At 25.0% G+C, this 8,191-nt stretch overlaps 1 non-coding gene across 1 annotated transcript; it reads left to right on the forward strand.

Moving 5' to 3' along the window:
• Positions 1 to 7,519: 7,519 nt before the first annotated feature.
• LOC114746470 (U6 spliceosomal RNA) lies at positions 7,520 to 7,625 on the forward strand. The gene has a single exon (XR_003740285.1). It is a non-coding gene; the product is annotated as a U6 spliceosomal RNA (small nuclear RNA).
• The last annotated feature ends 566 nt before the right edge of the window (positions 7,626 to 8,191 follow it).

The following is an 8,191-nucleotide window of genomic DNA, read 5'->3' on the forward strand; positions in this document are numbered from 1 at the left end:
GATTTAAAATTATAAATTTTTATAGGTTATATATTTTTCTATTATATATGTAAAGAAAGTACATACATATATAAGGGCCACAAGGTTGCAGGGATGGCATAAAATAAAACCCCAAAAAGTCTTGACAATTGTGGGGGAAAACACTTAAAGGATATAGGCCAAGTTTCAAAAATCTAAGTCCTTTTATATATTTAAAAAAAGTCTTAGAAATTTTGAAAAAAAAAGACTTAAAAACTCAATCTTTTTAGTCCTCGTCATTTAGGATTGAGCCAGTCCTAATTCTAAAGTCTATTTAAATTTTAAAATCGCCAATTTTATCAACTCAACAAGTTGATTTACTATTTTAACAAAAATATTATTAAGTTAAAAATAAAAAGATTGCACCCAACGCAGCATTCTAAACATGTTTGGTATTCCAAATATCGTTACCTACTAGGAGTAGGAGTAGGTGATGAGAGGTTTGTTCAAATTAGAATAATTATGATATATATTATAAATTAAACTTGTCACTTAACTTAATAGACTGTGTTCATTCATTATTGCAAAATTAAAAATGTTAAAAAAACTCTAGGAAATTAATAATTAACATCTTTTCTCTCTCTTAATCTTTTTTTTTTTGTTTTAAAATTCCTGCAAGTAGGGTTTTAAATAAGCAACATTTTAAAATGGACAATGATTGGAGTGAGCATAAGGCAAAGTCCTCTTCGCAGGCGATCCTTGCAATAAAATAACAATTACAAGTCAAATCATCAATTTAAAAAAAGGGCGGTTAATTAAAATTTACCAAAATCAAAATTAATAAAATAATTTTTTTTAAAAAAAAACAAAAGCTGAGCTAATAGTCAATGATTGCCTGAAACTTTGAACTTGGCGGTTAACCCGGCCATTGTCGGATTCACACAGTTTGCCGACTTAATACTTTGTTTTTTCTTTATTCAATGATAGTTTCTACAATTTAATAATAACATTAATAAAATTAACAGCATATTAATTAATTAATTAATTGTGTATATTTTTTAATTTTATAGGAAGCTGTGATAAGCTTTCCTTTGTGCATGGGAAGTCTATAACACCTTCCTAGAAATGTGCTTCCACACACACGCACACAACCTTTAAGTTGTGCTTACAATTGAATTAATCCCGATAACCTATTAATTATTCACAATCTAAGACGTTATTTTCATGGAAATTTTGAATTCTTTAGTTTTATAAAGTAACCTTTCAATCAGTGGCAAAAGAAACAACATTTCAATCCTTTAATTTTAATGAAAATATTATTAAATATTGATGTAATAAGTTTAATTTTTGGCTAAAGTGAAGTATATATTTAATGTTTTATCTTTATATAAAGTTTCAGTTTGATTTTTTAACTTTAAAAAGTATGTTTTTAATGATTTAATCCTCAAACTGTTAATCTTAAATGATGTTTTTTTGTAATAATCATGATTATTTTGAAAATTAAACTTAATATGTTAGCATTTGAGAATATTTTATCAACATCATTTTTTAACAATTTCAAGATTAAAAGACTAAAAGTATACTTTTTAAAGTTAAGGAACTAAATTAAAATTCTTTTAAAGTCAAGTGACTAAAAATATATTTTAGCTTTTTTTTTTTTTGAAAAAATAACTATGATTGATACAAGAAAATTATCATTTGAGTTTTGAGACTTATGCTACTAGTATTTGGAACTGAAAAGGAGTTTTATAACTTTGTAGTTTTATTCATTTAAATTTATATAAAAATTCATTTGATTTATTAATTTTATGAAACAGTGCTTTTTAGTCTTGGGTAAGGTAAAATCTAGTATTTTTTTTTAATGGTGCAGTACCTCTTACCGTTATTTTTTAGCCATTTTGCATCATAATCTTATGAGAGTGTTAAAAGCACTAAAAAAATAATATTAAAGTACTTAATGTATCGTAAATAAGATTAAAATAAGAGATGCAACTAAAAAAAATAATATTATAATGTTGGATACTATGTTACCCTCATTCCTTTGGCCCTTAATGCTATCAACAAAAAATGCTGATATTAAAATTTTAAATTAGTAAGACATTTTCATCAAGTACTAATATATTTTTTTAAAAAAAGTGTTAATATATTAGGTTTAATTTTTTTAAATAAAATAATTTATAACCCAAAAAAATCAATTGAGATTAATGGTGTCAGGATCAAAGGTTTGGAAATCTGATTTTTAAAATTAAGCAAGCAAACTAAAATCTTAAATTACATGTTTTGGCAAGAATTTATTTACAAATAGTAATATGTTTTTATGAGAATTTCTGATTTGAAATTTTGTAATTTTCATGTTTTTTTCTATCATTTTTTTCTAAAAATAAACTCATATACACGCATACAAATCTTATCTAGGCTTCACTGCATTTTTTCAAAGATTTATTTTGAGGTTTGATCTTATACATGATGGTCAAATGAAATCATGCAGTGGCAGCCCAAACTTCCACAAACAACTTGTTCTGACCAACTTATCACTTTTAGACATATTCAGAGTCGAAGTTCTTGACTTTGGATTATTGCCATTCATGTGTTTCTTTTCTTTTCTGGGAAAACGAGTTGCCGAAAGTAATTAGAAATAGAAAATCCCCACCAAAAAACTACTTTCTCGATCCTTATCTATAAATTTTCACAAAAACACATATCAATAAAATACTAAAATATATGTAAAAGTCATTTTTTATTGTTATGTTTCATTTAATGACACAATGTTTTAAACTCTAAGTCTTTAAATAAATAAAATTTTTTAACGGTCAAGACTTGTATATAAATAAAATCAAAATCAAAGCGAGGGGGAAGAAGTATAAGTTTTTTTAGAAGAACATTTTTGTTTCATTCTATATTTTCTTATAAAATTTCAAAGAATTATTTCTTAGCCTCTTTCTTACGACACCCTTATTCATGAATAATCTGAAAATGTTCTGATTCATTGAATATTTAAGGCAATGAATGTGGTCAATTGGTGGATATTTTAACTTAACGGTCAAGAGACTTACATAGAGATAAAATCAAAATCAAAATTACAAGTTGTAACTAGCGACAGAGGAAGATCTAGACTGAAATAAATATTCTTTCGGTCCTTAATATTAATTAACTAATTTAAATATATTAAGTAAGTTAATTAAATTAATTAATATAATTTTTTTTAAAACACTCTAATTATTTTTCTTAATTTCTTCTCTCCCTCTTCTATTTGATTATTATTGAAAGAATATTAATAAGATTAATTTAAAAAAACTCGATAAACATGTGAAATTGGTCTTAAATATAGGACCAACATCAATTTTCAAATTAGGTCCTACATTAAGGACCAAAGGAGTAATTAATTAATTGTAGCTCTTAAAGAATTTGTTGAGGGACTAGGTAGAAATTATAATGTCATTCTAGAAAATCTTATTATGCATTGATTAATTTTCTTTTTTCTGGTTTTTGTTTGTCTTAGATGATATTTTTTGTGCAATGCTTACATTATGTTCTCTAATCATATATAATCATGTCTCTTATTTTTAAAATATTAGTATTTAATTATAAATTTACATGAAACAAAATAAAACACATAGCCATACATAATTGAAAAACTTGATATACCGGATATAAGGAGCTTAACCTAAATTTTTTTTCATATTTTTTTTTCTTCCCAACTCTAATGCCTTGTTTTATGAAAAAGGATATTTATTATGTTGTATCTTTTTAATTTTAATTTATCTATATTTTTTTCTATTAAAGAATGTAATTTATGATATTAAATATGGGTAAATTTTATTTCTTTTTTTTAATTTTCAGACCAAATGATGACTCAACACCTCTTCTTGATTTTAATGAGAGAGATAGATATGCTTCATAACAAGAACTGGATGGATATATTTAATTAAATGTGCTTTTGGCAAAAAAGAAAGAGAAATTATTACAAAATTCATATTTCAGATCCATATATGAACATCAGCAACGATGGATGTTGATACTGATGTTTGATCACATTGGATAACCGTACGTCTAACAGGAATATATATACATATTTATTGGTAAATATATATATTATATCAAGTTCTTGCTCTTTAATGCCATATGCATCAAATAATTTGATTTTATATACATCTTCGCACTGTTTTCATCTATATCCAAAATCCATAACATTTACAAGCAACAGATACTGCACAAATATATATAGCTTGTTTAGAATGGCGCTAGAATCCTTGAAAAGCATCTTTTCAAATATAATTTACAAAATATAAGATAAATATATGATATGAGTTTTGTCATGAATTATGTGAATAAACACTTTTAGGGATCCCAATCGTGATCATAAACTCCCTCAATTCTTTGATATAGAAGTAAAATTAGAACTTGAATATAATTCTAAATATAAGATCTCGATTTACTTTGTTTTTTATATTTAGAAATTCTTTTCAAACTTTCCATATTACTTGTATATGTTAAAAGGGTTTTCATGAAAAAAATACTTCCAGGGTAAGTAATTAAAGATAATATTTTAAGAAAACTTAAGACACATTTTTTTACAAATAACTAAACTATTTTTTTATTTCTAAAAGTTAATTATCTAGTTCTTATAGTAAGGATTGATAGAGTATATGTATATAAATATGTTAGGGGGATCAGTACAAAATGAATGACAATGGAGCATGGCCAATAATATACATGAATGTATATTATTACCATTTTCTTTTCTTTTCTGATATTATTAGTTATGGTTGAAAAGAAGATAATGGATACCCCTAATTTCCCCAACAGAATAGAAGACAAATTGAAAATAATACGAACCAGTTCAGTGTACACTGTATTAATTAAGATTTCAATCTTTAGATTTTTAATGAAAATTATGTGACATTAGCTGGGTGAGCTATATATCCTCATTAGAAAATGTGACAATATTTTGGCAAAACAAAAAAGAAATGGGAAAGAGTATATAAAAACAACCCTAAAAATACTAAATTCTAATTAAGGAAGCTAACAATTCATAATGCCAGAAAGGAAAGGAAAACTAAAATGACATTTTCAAATTAAGGGAATGAATGATACAAATGCCCTTATTTTTGTTATAAAAAAAAAAAGCTTCCCCAACCCCCTCCACCACCCGTCAGTGCTAGCCATCAACGAGATGGCTGTCAATAGGAGGAATTTTTTTTGGCAAAAGTGGTAGAGATGAGATTTGATCAGTCCCACCGCCACTTGGTTATAAAAATTAAGGATCACTATTGGGCCACCAATGCTTTACTATTAATATAACGCAAAAAATGTATAAGTTAGTTAATTAGCTTTCATTGCTAGTCATTCACAATTTTTTACAGGTATTGACTACATTTTAATAGGTATTAACAACTTTCATTTAGCAATCAACAAAATAAGTTGTTGGTTGAAGTGGTAGCGTACTTTCTTAAGAAAGAAAATACAAGTTTAAAAACCCTTTAATGTGCTTCAAGCCTCGAAAAAAATTAGTTTTGAATTCAAAGTTGCTTGATGATACCTGTCATAATTCACCCAACAAAAAAAAAGTAACATACCCATTCAAAAAAATTATAACTTACAAAAGAAAACACATGGACTAAAAATACTACTTCATCTAGTATTAAATATAAGAGCTAATTATATAGTTTACGGTTATCTTAGATATAAAATCTTAATATATTTTGTCAGACAAATTTATACTCCCTCCATTCCTTAATCGAGGAGTTAAATTAATATATAATATAAAATAATATAATATAGGAGTATTCTAGGAAATTGTGTTACATTTGTTTTACTTGACTATTTTATTTAAATTTTTTAATTTATTCAAATTTATTAAGTAATTCTTATATTAAAGATTAGGAAAAGTAATTTTTACCTGCAGATTATCCACATTTTTTTTTCACCAAGAAGTAATTTCAATATAAATGATTAAATATGATGTTTTATAAAAATCAATACATATTTTTAACAAATAACTAACTTAAACTATAATTTTTTTATTTTTTTTCAAATTAATCACGTAACTTCTTATATTATTAGGAACTGGATGGAGTAAATAGTACTTCTCTGGTATTTAATGTGAGACCTAATTAACTAATTTGAGTAAATTAAGGATGTTAGTTAATTAGTTAATATAATATGTTTTTTTTTAAACACCCAAAGCATCTAACTTAATTTCTTCTCTCCTTTTTCTACTTAATTATTGTTGAAAGAATATTAACAGGGTTAATTTGAGAAAAAAGGATAAATATGTGAAATAGATATTATATATGTGACCAATATTAACTTTTAAATTAAATCTTATATTAAGGATAAAAGAGTAATTAAATAGTGTATAATGGTAAAAATAAAAATAACAGAAAAAGAGAACTGTTTATCTTTATTGATACACAATTGGATGGAGACTGATGAACATTCATGATTCAGAGCGTATCTTGATGTGATCATTATGTGATACGGATCCATTCATGTGGATCTCAAGCAATCAGATTCCAACACATTTTAATAACTTGATTATTATTTTTCATGCAATTCCAATTCACTTGGAACAAACTTAAACCATGCATTCCTTTTTTATCAATTTTTTATATTAAATTAAATCTACCCAATGATGTTGGGTGTGTAGATTCATAAAAACAGGAAGTACAATTAAAAAAAACATCATGAAAAAAATAATTTACACACACACACACATGTGTATGTTACATTTGGGGTGTTTCATTTAATTTACTTCAAGTGATTTTGTTTTTTACGAAATAGATGTACGTAAGACGTGTTTTATTTGGTAAAGGCAGAAATAAATTTTTTGTGGTTTGTAAACAATGGAATGGTCTTTGAATAAATATTTCCCTTATTATATCTATATGGTACGATTACTAAATTTGTTTCAAAAGTTGATCCAAAACACCCCGAAGAGTATATAACTTCCATGTGAGTTGTTTAAAAACACTAACATTACTACTTCTTCCGGCAGTAAATAGAGAGTCATTCAACTAATTTAATTTGCAAGAATTAGAAAAAATTAGATAAAGTAGTTATATGTAAAATAAGCATCAGTTTCTCTGAACTAACTTAAATATAAATTTATATTGAAAATTATTCTTATCGAAAACCTCATTTATATGATCAATAGGAATAGTTTGAAAAATAAATTATAAATTTAAGAAATAAAATAAATTGACTAAGATTGACAAACTCATGAATTTAAACAAGCTCATACTAAGAATATAAATACGAATTTTGAACTCAAATCACTAACCCATAAGAATCTACCCATATACTTTTATCAATAAATTATTATTAAAAATACATAATTAAATGATTACACAACAATTAGAATTATTAGATACTAATGAATGTCCCTCAACAAATAATTTTACAAAATTTGTTTTAAAAAAACCCTCTATAAAAATCCGCTCTCAAGTTTTGAAGGGTAGAAAATTTTCCACACAAGTTACGCATAAGAGATAATTAATAATAAAAAAATAATAAAATCTCCTAAAATTGCTAAATGAAAAATCAGAAATTATTACAAAAAGTCCCTTCGGGGACATTCGATAAAATTGAAACGATACAGAAAAGATTAGCATGGCCCCTGTGCAAGGATGACATGCATAAATCGAGAAATTATTATAAAAATGTATTGTCATTTGCTTTTCAATTATAGCCAATTACTATTTAAGTATAGTAAACAAGACTGATTTTGAATTTTAAAATTCAAAAGGCATTTTTTTCGATATTTTCCCTAATAAAAATTTAATTAAGAATATTGAAATTAACGTGTAAACAAATATTTTTTTTGCCAAAATGTGTAGAGAAATATTACCTCCGATCTTTAATATTAAAGTTAGTTGACTAATTAGAAAATTAATTTAGTTAGTTATTTGTAATAAATATGTATTATCTTTCCTAAAATATCCTTGTTATTATAGTGTATTGACTAGAACTACTATTATTACAAAAACTACGTTGAGAATAAATAAATAAATATAAGAGACAAAATAAATTAAAATATTATATTTAGGGTCAAAATAAAAGTCAAATAGGCCATAAAGTTGGGGGCCTAATAAATTGTATTAAAAAAAATAAAAGAATAAAAAGACGTTATATAAAGCTTTAGAGTAATCAAAATAATTATATATAAACGTTGTTTATAGCTGGAAAAATTGGTAAAAAATCTCTGGTTGAAAATTTAATTAGCTAAAAGCAT

This window comes from Neltuma alba, unplaced genomic scaffold, assembly GCF_004799145.2.
Source record: "Neltuma alba isolate B1F8T4 unplaced genomic scaffold, ASM479914v2 tig00005017_pilon, whole genome shotgun sequence".
Taxonomy (NCBI): Eukaryota; Viridiplantae; Streptophyta; class Magnoliopsida; order Fabales; family Fabaceae; genus Neltuma; species Neltuma alba.